Raw genomic sequence first — 14,413 nt, forward strand, 5'->3', positions numbered from 1 at the left:
AATAGCAAATTCAGCCTAGCATTCTTTGTAAAAAGGATAATACAACATGACCAAAATCTGGGAATTTTTCCCAGGAATGTAAGGTTGTTTTAGTTTTTTAATATCAATCAATATAATTCATCACATTCTCAGAATAAAAGAAAAATCATATGACCATCTCAATAGGTATAGAAAAAGCATTTTACAAAATTTAGTACTTCTTCATGATAAAAAGTCTCAGCATACTAGGAATAACAAAGGAACTTCCTCAACCTGGTAGAGGGAACTTCAAAAAACCTACAGTTAATGATGAAAGATTGGAAATTTCACCTTAAGATGAAGAGCAAGGCAAGGTTGTCTACTCTCACCACTTCTATTCAACGTTGTACTGGAGATCACTATTCACTGGAACAACAGGGCCAAAGAAAACAGGCATAAAGATTGGAAAGTAGAAATTAAAACTATTTAGAACTAATGAGTGAATTTAGCAAGGTCTAGAATACAAAATCAATACACAAATATAAAATATAAATTGTATTTCTATACACTTGCAGCAAACAAATAAAAAATTAAAAATACTGTTTCATAAAAAGGGTCAGAGGGAACATGTTGGGGTATTGGAATCATGTTCATGATGGTGGTAATACACAGTCTGAAAATAAAGAAAGCAATTCCATTACAAAAGCATGAAAAGAATAACATACATAGGAATAAATTTAACCAAGTAGGCCAAAGACTTGTATGCTGAAAACTACAAAACATTGCTGAAAGAAGTTAAAGTAGACCTCAGTAAGTAGAAAGACATCCCATTTTCATGGATTGTAAGACTTAATGTTGTTACACTGACAGTACTATCTGAAAACAATATGTAGAGTCAATGCAATCCCTATACAAATCCCAATAACATTTTTTTTACAGAAATAGAAAAAAAGCTTAAAATTTAGATGGAATCTTAAGAGTTTCCAAATTGCCAAAATAAACTTGAAAAGAACAAAATTGAAGGACACACTTCTTGATTTCAAATGAAAAGACATTTCCCCCACAAAGATATGCAAATAGCCAACAAGCACATAAAAAGATGCTTAACATCATTAGTCATCAGAGAAATGAAAATCAAAATCACAGTATCACTTCTCACCCACTAAGATAGCTATGATAATTACAAAAAGCAGCAATAGAAAATAAACTCTGTCGGAGAGTATTGAAGAAAAATTGGAATTGTCATGCATGGCTGGTGGGAATTTAAATTATGCAGCCACTGTGGAAAACAGTTTGATGGTTCCTGAAAAAGTTAAACATAGAATTACCAAATGATTCAGCAATTCTCCTTCTAGATATATACCCAAAAGAATTGGGAAAAAAGTATTCAAACAAAAACTTGTACGTGAGTGCTCATAGTTGCACTAGGTGATGAACTATAGGTCCCTCAGCTGATGAACGGAAAACAAAATGTGGTTGATCCGTACATACTATGGGATATTATTCAGCCATAAAAAGACTGAAGTACTGACACTGATACTGTAGATGGATGAACCTCAAAAACATTATGCTAAGTGAAAGGAGCCAGATACAAAAGGTTACATATTACATGATTCCATTTATGGAAAACATCCAGAATAGGTAAATCCATAGATACAGAAAGTATAGTATAGTATTGTATAGTATAGTATACAGAAAGTATTGCCAGGGGCTGGGAAGAAGAAGAAATAGATACTGCTAATGGATAGAGTTTTAGGTAGGGGATTATGGAAATGTTCTAAAATTACATAGAGGTGGTGGTTGCACAACATTGTGAGTATACTAGAAATCACTGAATGGTTCAATTTTAAAAGGTCTTTATTATACATATATTCTATCTCAATTTTTTAAGTTACATGCAAAATGGAATTTTTTTGCACACCAAAAAAGTGAATACTACCCCTATATTAGAATGGCTGAAATCCAGAATGCTGGCAAAGATGAGGAGTAGCAGGAATTATCATTCACTGCTGGTGGGAATGCAAATTGGTACTGTTACTTTGGAAGACAGTTTAACAGTTTCTTACAAAACATGCTACATGATCCAGCAGTCATGCTCTCTGGCATTTACCCAAAGCAGTTGAAAACGTATGTCCACAAAAAACCTGCACATGGATGTTTATATCAGCTTTATTCATAATTGCCCAAACTTGAAAGCAACCAAGATGACCTTCAGTGGGTAAATAGATAAATAAGCTGTGGTTCATTCAGACAATGCAATATTATTTATTACTAAAAAGAAATGAGTGGGTTAAAAATGAGCCATGGTAAGAAATGGAAGAAACTTAAATGCATATTACTAAGTGCAAGATGCCAATCTGAAAAGGCTTCGTATAACTCCAACTATATGACATTCAGAACATGCAAAACTATGGAGACAGTAAAAAGATGAGAGGTTGCCAGGGGTTTGGGGGAGAGTAGAGATGAATGGGCAGAGCACAGAGGATTTTCAGGGCAGTGAAAATACTCTGTACCCACAGTGAAGGATACGTGTCATTATATGCATTTATACGAGCCCTAACATCATACTCAAAATAATCAGTTCAAGATGAATAATAAATATAAATAGAGAAGGGAAACTGATGGTTCTAAAAGAGAGCATAGGAGAATATCTTCATGACCTTGAGGAAGGCAAAGGTTTCTTAGAATACAACAAACACTAATTGTACAAGAAAAATCGTGATCAAAAAAGGGCATCAAAATAAAAATTCAGCTCACCTAAAGATACCATTCAGAGAACACAAGGAATGAGTAGCCCTGATGATGACTACAGCCGCAGCAGCTTTTGCTTGCTTCCCAACGTCCCCTTCCAAAGGCTTAGACCACATAAAAGAACTTGTGACTCCTATCTATTTCTTCTCTTACTTAGATTGATAGGTTGACAGTTTGTAAAGGATGTGTCTGGCCCTGACCAGTTCAAGGGCTTTCCTGTCTAACACTGGTTTCAGGAGCACAGCGTAGTGATTCGACAAGTTTGTACATTATGCTGTGCTCACAAGTGTAGCTCCCATCTGTCATCTTGCAATGCTATCACAGTACCGTTGACTGCATTCCCTATGCTGTACCTTTTACCCCAGTGACTTCTTCATTCCATAACTGAAAGCCTGTATCCCCCACTCCCCTCCATCCATTTTGCCCACCCCCCCCCCCCACCATCCTCCCCTCTGGCAACCATCAGTTCATTTTCTGTATTTATAGATCTATTTCTGCTACTTGTTTTGTTTTTTAGATTCCACATATAAGTGAAATCATATGGCATTTGTCTTTCTCTCTCTGACTTATTTCACTTAACATAATACTTCTGGGTCCATCCATGTTGTCGCAAATGGCAAAATCTCATCCTTTTTCATGATTGAGTGATAGTCCATCATATATATGCCACATCTTCTTTATTCATTCATCTATGTATGGACACTTGGATAGCTTCTGTACATGGACTATTTATTGTAAATGATAGTGCAATAAACATAGAAGTGCATATATTTTTTCAAATTAATGTTTTTGTTTTCTTTGGGTAAATACCCAGTAGTGGAATTACTCGATCATGTGCTATTTCTATTGTTAATTTTTTAAGGACCCTCCATACTGTTTTCCACAGTGGCTGTACCAATATACATTCCCACCAGCAGTGTGTGAGGGTTCCTTTTTCTCCACTTCCTCGTCCACCCTTGTTATTTCTTGTTTTTTTGATTCTAGCTATTCTCAACCTTGTTTTTAATATTCAGTTGGTAGACAGTGTGCCTGGGTGGCTCAGTAGGTTAAGTGTCCAACTTTGGCTCCAGTCATGATCTCGCAGTCTGTGAGTTCGAGACCCACATCAGGCTCTGTGCTGATAGCTTGGAGCCTGGAGCCTGCTTGGGATTCTGTGTCTCCCTTCCTTTCTGCCCCTCTCCTGCTTGTGTTCTGTCTCTCTGTGTCTCAAAAATAAATAAACATTAAAAAAATTTTTTAAAAATATTCAATTGGTAGCCAAGTTACAGACGCAAAAGTCCTTCTTAAGAATCACATTTTGAATATCATAATGAAACTGACAGTTCTGAGACTGCCCGCATACCTCAGCTTGCTCAAGAAGCATCTTCTGTAAAGTTTTATACTGTGACTACTAAGGCACCTCATACATGTAGCACCTCACAAAATTGTTTTACATGGAATTTCACATAAGCTGCACAATATTCAGGGATTATTACCTTCGTTTTCAGATGAGCACATTAAGATTTCTGAACATTCTTGGGACGCCTGGGTGGCTCAGTCGGTTAAGCATCCAACTTTGGCTCAGGTCATGATCTCACAGTCCGTGAGTTCGAGTCCCGCGTTGGGCTCTGGGTTCACAGCTCAGAGCCTGGAGCCTGCTTCGGATTCTGTGTCTCCCTCTCACTCTGCCCCTCCCCTGCTCACACTCTGTCTCTCTTTCTCTCTCTCCGTCCCTCAAAAATGAATAAACGTTAAAAAAAATTAAAAAATAAAAAAGATTTCTGACCATTCTTGAAACCTACCCTAGCAAGTAAAGGCCTGGAGCTTAAACCCAGATCTCAGCCTCCAAATCCAGCACTTCCCACTTCATTGTCAGGCCTGGCTATAAAATGATGTTGAAATTATTATCAGTCAGTAATTCTGCTTTGTCAGCATGGGGATGAGTCCATGTGCAGAGAATGTTTCGCAGAATTTACAGCAGAGTGGCAAAAACAATCGGACATCACAGCATGACTGTGTGCAGTGTGTGTTGCCAACGTGGAGCTCACAGGGGCTCTGGGAAACCTCAGATGCTGCTTTATGGGGAAAAGCAGCACTAGACGTCCAAATAGGAGCAGACCAGCCAGGCTTGCTTAAACTGTGGATCACTAGTCACCAGGAGAGCTGAACTGAGCAAACTGTCTAAAGAGAGAATCTCCTCAGGCCACCGCTCTGGGTGGGGGGTTGCTCAGAAATGAGCTTTAAGATATTGCAGTCACTCATTTGCGCTGCAGCTTTTTGACTGGCTGATTGTTCTGAGCCTTCTAATTCTTGTTTCATATTGAAATGCCAAAGCCATTGCTAACTAAATGAGACAGACTGTGAGGAGCGTTTGACAAAGGATGGGGCGTCCAGAGGACTCATTGAAAGTCACGCTGGCAGCCTTCCTGGTTTTCTGTCCTGACTCCTACACTGGGGAAGAGTACGTGCTGCACAGGGAAGAACAGGAAACCAGGAAGAAGCTGGCAAAGGGTAAAAAATAGGGGGACAGGACTGAGGTGTGAAGAAGCCCAGAAGCAAGAGAGCTGGAGAGATAGATGCTAGTATTTCAGAGGTGGGGCAGGTACACGTGACGGGGCTTGTGGTGTGTCTGTCAGTGTTTCAAAGGCATTTGCCAGCCTGTTTGTTTTCCATCCAACAGAAAGTGTTCCACAACTTAATTCCACGATGGTAGAATGATGTCTTATGTGCCACACAGGCAAATGAAGGCACTAGTATTTGAGATATTTCTACAAAGGACAACAAAAGCTTCTCCCCACTTCCCTTTGATAATCTCTCTCATCTTCTCAAATCCTACCGTTCCCCATAAAACAACAGCACAAGAAACACATGATGGATGAAATCAGAGTAACATGTATTTACAGCCTCTATTATTTACAGTAACACAAATTACTCCAGGAAACAATGTGCCAGACTTTGCATGTACACAATAAGTTGAGGAATCTGCTTATTTGGTTTTGTTGCATCTAGCTATTCCTGGAAATTAGTGCTTCATTACCACAATTCCTACAAGGTAGAATATGGTGGAGTCTGTGAGCATTCTGGGTCCTTTCCAAAAATGCTTTGTAGGGAAGTTCTGCAAATAATATTACTACTTCAGGGAGAAACAATTTTGGCAAAAATTTCCTTTTTTCAAGTCATACCAAGTAACATATTACTCTTTGTGGTTTCTTTTTTTTAAGTTTATTTATTTTTGAGAGAGAGACAGACTGTGAGCTGGGAAGGGGCAGAGAGAGAGGGGGACACAGAATCCGAAGCAGGCTCCAGGCTCTGAGCTGTTAGCACAGAGCCCGACATGGGGCTCGAGCCCACAAGTTGTGCGATCATGGCCTGAGCAGAAGTCAGACGCTTAACCAACTGAGCCACCCAGGCACCCCAAAAACATATTACTCTTTGAATTAGAAACAAATAAAACCATAATTTTTTTTTCATCTGCATCTTTTTTTTTCAAGTTAGTTAACATACATACAGTGTAGTCTTCGCTTCAGGGATAGAACCCAGTGATTCATCTCTTACATATGACACTCAGTGCTCATCCCAACAAGTGCCCTCCTTAATGCCCATCACCCATTTAGCCCACCGACCCCCACTCCCAGAAACCCTCAGTTTGTTTTCATGGTTTACCTCCCTCTATGTTTTTATCTTATTTTTCCTTCCCTTCCCCTGTTCATCTGTCGATTTTGTCAAATTCCACATATGAGTGATATCATATGATATCTTTCTCTGGCTGACTTATTTCCTTAGCATCATACCCTCCAGTTCCATCCACATTGTTGCAAATGGCAAGATTTCATTCTTTTTCATCACCAAGTAGTATTCCATTGTATATATAAACCACATCTTCTTTATCCATTCATCACTCGATGGAAATTTGCACTCTTTCCATAATTTGGCTCTTTCAAACCAGAATTTTTAAAGTAAATTGATCATGGATTGTATAGTACATATTTGAAACAGCAGTAAAGAAGACTGAAGTGGGTAGGTTTCACTTAGGAACTAGCTGATACTTTCTCATGCCTATAGTTTGAAAGGCAGCATGGAGGATCCATGCATAAAATCATCTTCAGTGATATGTGGTCCAGCAGCTGCTGTCCCATTGGGGGTTTTAGGATGACGTTTGTAAAAAGCTTTATTTTTAAAATAAACTTTTAATTCCAGGACAGTTTTACATGTACAGAAAATTGCAAAGATAAAGAGTAGCCACATAAACCTACATGCAGTTTCCTTGATTATTAACTTCTTATGTTAACATGGTATATTTCCTAGAATTAATGAACCAATGTTGATACATTATTTTTAATTAAAGCCCATACCTTCTTCGGATTTCCTTAGTTTTTGCTTAATGCCCTTTTTCTGTTTCAGGATCCCACTTAGGATACCATGTTACATTTAGTCATCCTGTCTTCTTAGGCCCCTCTCCACTGTGATGCTTCCTCAGACTTTTCTGGTTTTTGATGACCTGGACCATTGTGAGGAGTGCTGGTAAGTTGTTTTGTAGAACATCACTCAATTGGGATTTGTCTGAGGTTTTTCTCATAAATGGACTGAGCTTGTTAGATTTTGGAAGAAAGACCACAGAGGTGAAGCACTATTTTCATCACGTCTTATCAAGAGCATGTGCCATCACTGTGATTTACCACGGTGGAAGTTAATAGGATGATGTTGCCTCACTGGGGAAGTGGAGAGCTCCCTGAAGGCTAGGCCAGAACCCCAGTCCCCATGTGTGTATAGAAGAGGTAGTTGGGGAGGGGCCTGAACTCCAGACTCCACGACAGAATTAAGAATTGGAGAAACCTGATGAGGCAGGCACCTATTACCTCCCAGGAATCCCCGGTGATTTACTCTGTTGAGTGACAAAATTTCTTCCAAGGTGGGAGCAGGTGTCTGTGCCCAGTCCCACCTGGATGCCCAGGAAGGGTTTTGACTGTGCTACAAGGAAGCCCGGTTATTGGGAGAGGGAGGTTCAGGGGATGGGGGTGGGGGTTGGTGGTTCAGGTGGGAGTCATTTATGAACAAGGATATTTGCTTAGCAGGCAGAGGCTATGTTTAAAATGTGAGCCCACTTAAAGGAGCATCCTAAGTAAATCAAGGCACAAGCATCAAACAGATATGCCACAAATCAGTCTGGTAGGAGAAACGTGCCTGAGGTTTGAGTCCACGGGTTGGGAGCTACAGAGCATAGAGCACCCAGGCCACCCTGAAAAGGAGTCAGCAGAGCTACGGAAGGCAGGGCTCTGGAAGGCAGGAGCTATGTAGTGAAGCTGTCTGTACAAGGCACTGGATGTAGCCATACCTCCTTCCCAATCTCCCCTGTGCCGTTGTGGTGCAGGGTTAGCATTTCCACTCCTCTCTTTGCTGACACCCAAGGACTCTGCTTGGCATGCAGGCCAGAATTCTCTCAGGCTGTGGGTTTCCACATATGCTCCTGCATGGAAAGTCCCCAGTCTGCTCCAGGATGTCCTCTGCAGTGCCCCATCCTGTCTTCCTTATCGCAGCTGCAGGCAGCCCGCACCACATCCCGCCTGCCTGAGTCACACTCCAGGCCACAGGCTGCCTTTCCTCCAGCTTGGCCTAGGGACCAGCCACTGTCCATTCCATTTGTGGCTTGTCCCTTTATTCTTCAAAAATACTACAAATTTATTTTTACTGCCTACATGAAATGGCTATTTATTATCCAAAGAAAATTTTCCATACTTAAGTTGTCCCCTTTCCTTTTCTACCCTCCTGCTTAAGATCTAGCCTATCCCATCCCTACTGGGCCTCACTAATCACAACATTACTTTTCTTTTCTATTTAAAAATTTCTTTTTTAACATTTATTTATTTTTGAGAGACAGAGTGAGACAGAGCACAAGCAGGGGAAGAGGGGCAGAGAGAGAAGGAGACACAGAATCTGAAGCAGGCTCCAGGCTCTGAGCAAGTGTTCAGCACAGAGCCCAACACGGGGCTTGAACCCACGAACTGCGAGATCATGACCTGAGCCAAAGTCAGTCACCTAACCGACTGAGCCACCTAGATGCCCCAATTACAACATTATTTGTATACTTCCTTTTCCCTAGTTTTCCTTGACAGTTACAACTGTCAAAAGTCTAGTGTGTCCTTTTAGGGTTGGTCCATGCACTTCCTAACCACCAATCAGTGCACTCCTAACCTACTCCTTATCAGTGTCTTACCTCCTTGGCCACCTTACTAACCCTCCTATGACAGCAGGCTTCCATTCATCACATGAATGTGTGAATGCATGAAAACGAACAAGGTTAATAATACCAAGTGTCTAAACCAGGTGATTTTTAATTTGTTGAATTGACCAGAAATTTTGAGACCAGATGGATCTTATTTATCTTAAATTATTGCCAGGCCCCTGGAATCATGTCACATTGTATTTCAAGTTTAAAATCCTTATAGGACATAATCTGGGGCTGAGTTTTGTGCCAATTACTAGATTCTAGAGAGGCAAAAAGAATGCCAATGGTTTTAGAAAGTTTATGGGAGAAAAACTTAAAATTAAAAACATTCTCAAAAATCAGAAAAATATCTCATGAACTATAAAAAAATTTCCTCATGGCCATTGACATTTTACCCAGGAATGACGGTAATACTGCCTCCTCTCCCCACAGCATAACTTAAGTCAATGTGGATTTATTCCAAGCACTCTTAAGAACTATTCTATAAATATGGAATGCCCATTATGCATCAGACAAGAGTACTAGTAATTTCTAGTCATTTCCCCCCGTGAAAAGGAAATAATCCCTGGTTTATTCACTTTTACTGGCCCTACCATGGGCCAGACACTGCTCAGCGTCAGACGTCCTGCCCTTGAAGACCTCAGCCTGGTGACTGTGCCAGGCAACAAACACAGAGCCTGTGCACTTTGGATTCTGGGACAGGGAAGACATGGGGAAGCTTTCTGGCAGAGCTAACTACTAGGCTAAGTGCTGAGGGATAAGAGAGCTCTCCAAGCAATACGAGACAGGGAATGAACTTGCCACGTTGTGGGAAATGAACGTTGTGTTCAATGCAACTTATGTGAAAGGAGACATTAGGCCAGGAGTACTTCTGGGTATGAAAAAGCCCTCCTCCACATCCAGGACGTGGCCCTGTGAAGCTAGATGCAAAGTCTCAGTCCCTTCATCAGGATCTGCTCTCCAGCAAGCGGCAAGGCTTGCTGAATGGGGATTCCAGAGAAGCCAGGCACATTCTCCTAGACACCTTTCTTCTTCCCAGCTGCCTCATGGCCAGCTTGGACCATGACACCTATGCAGCCGTGGGCACACTGTCCAACATCCCTGTGCCTTAGTTTCCTTCCTGGTTAAAGTGGGAGCATGAAGCTGCCCTATTGGAAGCTGTTTCTTTGGGTTCTTCTGTCAGCTCTTGTAAAATGCAAATACTGCTGGGCAGAGCACCTGAGTTAATGCTGGCCTCAGCATCATGTCTCTCTGGTAGCAAGAGAGCATTTGCCTGTACTGGTGGGGGGTGCGTGGACAGAATGGGATTGGGCCCTTCCTTATAGAAGGGACCTGCACAGCGAAAGGTGCAGGGCTCCTGGAGAGGGAGGGAGAGGCACTAGAGCCTTTCTTATGGCCCTGCCGGTCCCCATTTACTCTGATTTAAAAGACAAAACAAAAACTATAGTTTCTGGAATGATGATGGGTCACAGCCATAAATAGAAGACATCTTACCACTTATTGCTCCCACCCTCCCTCCCTTAATTTAAGCAATGACTCATAAGGCAACAAAATAAAAGTTTAAATAAAAATCACATCTGGCAAAGCCAACTGAGCATTTTTTGTCTAGCTGTTGGTTTTCACTCAAACGTTTATAAACCATGTAAGATGAACAAGTCTCACTGCTAGGTGTGGTAATACCGACAAAAGCTAGTTTAAATTAAATGTGTCCACCCTTTAGGGAAAGTGCATTGGCCAGGATTCTCTAGAGACAGAGCCAGTAGAACGTGCGTATATATGGAGAGAAAGGGATTTATTTTAAGGAATTTGACTCACATGATTATGGGGCTGGCAAGTCTGAAATTTGAATGGCAGGCCAGCAGGCTAGAGATCCAGGGTAGAGTTGATAACTGAGTCCAAAGGCAGCCTTGAGGTAGAATTCTCTCCTCTTGGGTGGTCCTCAGTCTTTTACGGCCTTCAACTGATTAGATGAGGCCCGCTCATGTTATGAGGAATAATATACTTTATACCAAGTCTACTGGTTTAAATAATAATGTCATCTAAAAAATACCCTCACAGCAAATCTAGACTAGTGTTTGACTGGATGCCTGGGTACGGTGGCCTAGCCAGGTTGCACATAAAATTAACCATCTCAGAATATTAATTACATGAGAATGTACACTTATGTGGTGTTCTCATGTTACATCCAGGCAGGGTCCGTGTGCTCCTTCTTGCTGTCCTCAGGTGGCTCCACACCAACCTTCTCCTGCCAGAGGAAGCAGGGGCTGAAAGGAACCCTGTATGTGGGTGGAGGGGGCCTGTGGGAGCCTGGCTCACTGCCCTCTCTGCCTCCTAGGAGCTGTGCAGTTACGCTCCTTGAATTTCAGGTCCCTCAGGTATGAGGTGGATATGCTGCTGTACCTGCCTCGTAGGACTGCCATGGGCATTGAATGAAAATAACAGGGAGTGGGGGTGTGCTCTATATTCCATTAGGTGTGGTCATTGTGCAGTCAGAAAGAGTTAGCGCACCCCGACATAGAGCAGGATGGAGAGGGTCTCGTGTCCTCATGGGTGGGGGCTCCTGAGGGACCGAGGAAGTCTGGGAAGGAGGGTCCCGCCTCAGGGATGAGCCCGAGTTCCATGGGAAAGTACATACTCCCAACCCGGAGCTCCTAAATTGATTTGTTTACTCTTTTAACATTACTATGTGCTCTTCCCCAAAATTCCAGGATTTCAGAGTAGAAAGTATAAGGGTCCCCTTCTTCATAACTCCTACCCCAAATCCACTCCCTTCTCCAAAGGAGACTATTCACTCCTTGTCATGAATCTTTTCACATCCTTTCTTATTGATGTTTTTGGTTACTACAAAAGTGGGGTGCATCTACGATTTTGTGATTTTTGTATTCACTTAGCAAACTACCATTTGTGGTTTTCATATCTAAATCTGACTTTTTGTATATTGTGGGTTTTTTTCTATTCGAGAAAAAAGATAAAGAAGGAAAATACATAAAAGGCTTCTTGCAGTTAAAGATGAACCTTACCATAGGCCTAGGAAATCAGCTTTCTGACAGAGAACATCCACACTGTTCAGCCACCTTCTCTGAGAAGGGCCCTGGCCCAGGCGGTGCTACTATGAGGGCTTGGCCTTGCTGTCCCAGGCCCGTCCGTGCACCCATGAGTCCCCATGTGTACATTTCATTCCTAGAGTGTTGTCTTGCCTTTCTCTTATGCTCCTGTGACCACGTTTGCCTCTGAGGCTGAGCCAAAGCTGTTGGCCCCCTGCCACTCCAGAAGCAAAGAGACAGCGGCATCAAATTTGAGGAAAAATGGTAATGAGTGGCACAATACTTAGGTTATGTTTCTTTGCAGAACTTTCCAGACAAGCAAGCAAGGAGTTTGAGGGAATAGTGCTAATGTATACTTTTGGGACACCTCATTTTCAAGGTCTGATACTGTCTCTAAAGGGACTTTTTCTTTGAAAAGACCAGAAACTGTCATCTTTATCTCTAGTTAGCAGTTTCCTCCACAGTTGTTATTAGGGGAGATATCAGTCACCAAGTCCTTGTTAGGATCTCGGGGAAAAAAAGCCCTTGCAGTATTCCGTATCACAAAGCCCCAGGCCATGCCCTTCTGCATCCACACTGGAAAGATCCAAGGCTCTGAGGCCCCCGGGCTGGTGGAGGTGACTCATCTTTCTGACCCTGAGTGGAAGACAGTGGCATGTTTGGTGCACACGGTGTGCCTGTCAGCAGTCAGCATCCTGTTGGCCAGGAAAATACTACCTCTTCCTGGGAAGGGCTTTGTGTGCAGCTGAGACAGAAGCACCAGTGGACAGAGGCCACTGAGTCATAGAAGAAAACCTGGCTGAATCCAGGGGTTCTGTGTTTGCCGTGGGAAGAAAGCTGCCCCATTTTCACACCCCATCCTGCCACCAAAACAAGTAGACAACTTACCCCTTTTCTGTGTTTAAGGATTTTATGGTCCATTAGTACAGGGAGACTATGGTAGCACACATGTGAATACCAAGGGAGGCGTAAAGCAGTAATTATTCTGAAGAGCCCCAGTGGGTACTTTCTGTCAGCCCCTCCTTTCCCTGTTACTCTGACGGAGCTCGTTCATCAGAGTCCTCTACTATCCACCCCCATGACTCTTCTCTTCCCCTGGCCTCAGTCACAGATGGCTTATTGACTTAGCTAGCTATTTACTCAGTCCCTTGCACCATAAAAAAAAATTGAGCCAGCTTATAAAAATACACAGAATAGAAGATGGAATAAATGACCAAGATAAGCAATGAAGAAGACAAGGAAACAGTCGATAGAGCCAGCAGGAATATGAGGACACAGAAGTGTCTATCATATGATGTTCAGTTACTAGAAGTGGGCTGCAAATATGGATCTAAGAGTCTGAGGAGCCAAAGAAAAGAGAAAAAGTAATCAGGCAGAAGGAGTACATCGGTGAGTTAGGAAAAGATCCCCCTTTCTAAAGCAGAGCCGGGAGGGAGATGAGTGATCACAGTTCACACATGCCAGGCACATGGGCCAGAAACTGAGTTAAATGCTCTTCTGACATTTTCTCCTTCGATGCTGGCAACTGTGGGGTAGATACTATTGTGATGCTCATTTTACAGATTAGAACACGAAGAATTTGGGAGTAAGTTAGTAATTTGCCCAAAACCAGAGAGTTAGTCAGTTATAGAAGAGATTCAAACCCAGGCTGTCAGGCTCTGTGTGTGGGGGCCAAACCAGGAAGTTCACCCTTCAGGGCAGTGGGGGAGCCCCAGGGAGAGATTTCTGTATCAGATGCAGTAGCGATTTTTGTAGGGCTGTGTCTCTTTACCACTTTCAATGCAGTTCCTTAATACAGGCACAAAAACATAAGTGCAATTGAAATTCCGTGAAAGGAATTCCTTGAACCATAGCTGTCCATGTGCTTAGTTCTTTGATGATCTAATTTCTTTATCTGTGTACATGTATAAATATTATAGATTCTATTGGGAAGTAGATCAGTTGCTCTAATGCATCCCAAACCCACTCTAGTACAAATTATTTATACACCAGGAGAAACTTGAAGCTGATGTCTTTGGCCCCACTACTCCCGAGCCTACCTCAGGAGCTGCTCTTCCAGCATGTTGGGATGCCGGAGTGCACTGAAGGGCAACTTCACCTGCCTTGTGGCTCTTTCCTTCCAGCATGTTCTTCATGGAATGCGTTAGGAATTGGGTATTCCCTCTGTTCAGGACCTCATACCACTCAGGCAGCAGTTCTCAAACTTCCAACGGCCACAAGTCACGTCAAGCCAATGCAGACCACCAGTGTTAGGTAGACATTTATTTTAATTTTTAGTTTTAAAAATATCATATTCTTTTAAAAAAGCATTTTATTATAGAGAAATCCAAACACATATGAAAGCAGAATAGTATAATGAACGTCTGTGTACCCATCACTCAGCTTCAACAGTTGTTGACTCCCGGCCAGTCTTGTTTCAGCACCACCCCCATCCACTTCCTCTCTCCCATACTGTCCT

Source organism: Panthera pardus, unplaced genomic scaffold, assembly GCF_024362965.1.
Source record: "Panthera pardus isolate Hobbes unplaced genomic scaffold, ASM2436296v1 HiC_scaffold_15, whole genome shotgun sequence".
NCBI lineage: Eukaryota > Metazoa > Chordata > Mammalia > Carnivora > Felidae > Panthera > Panthera pardus.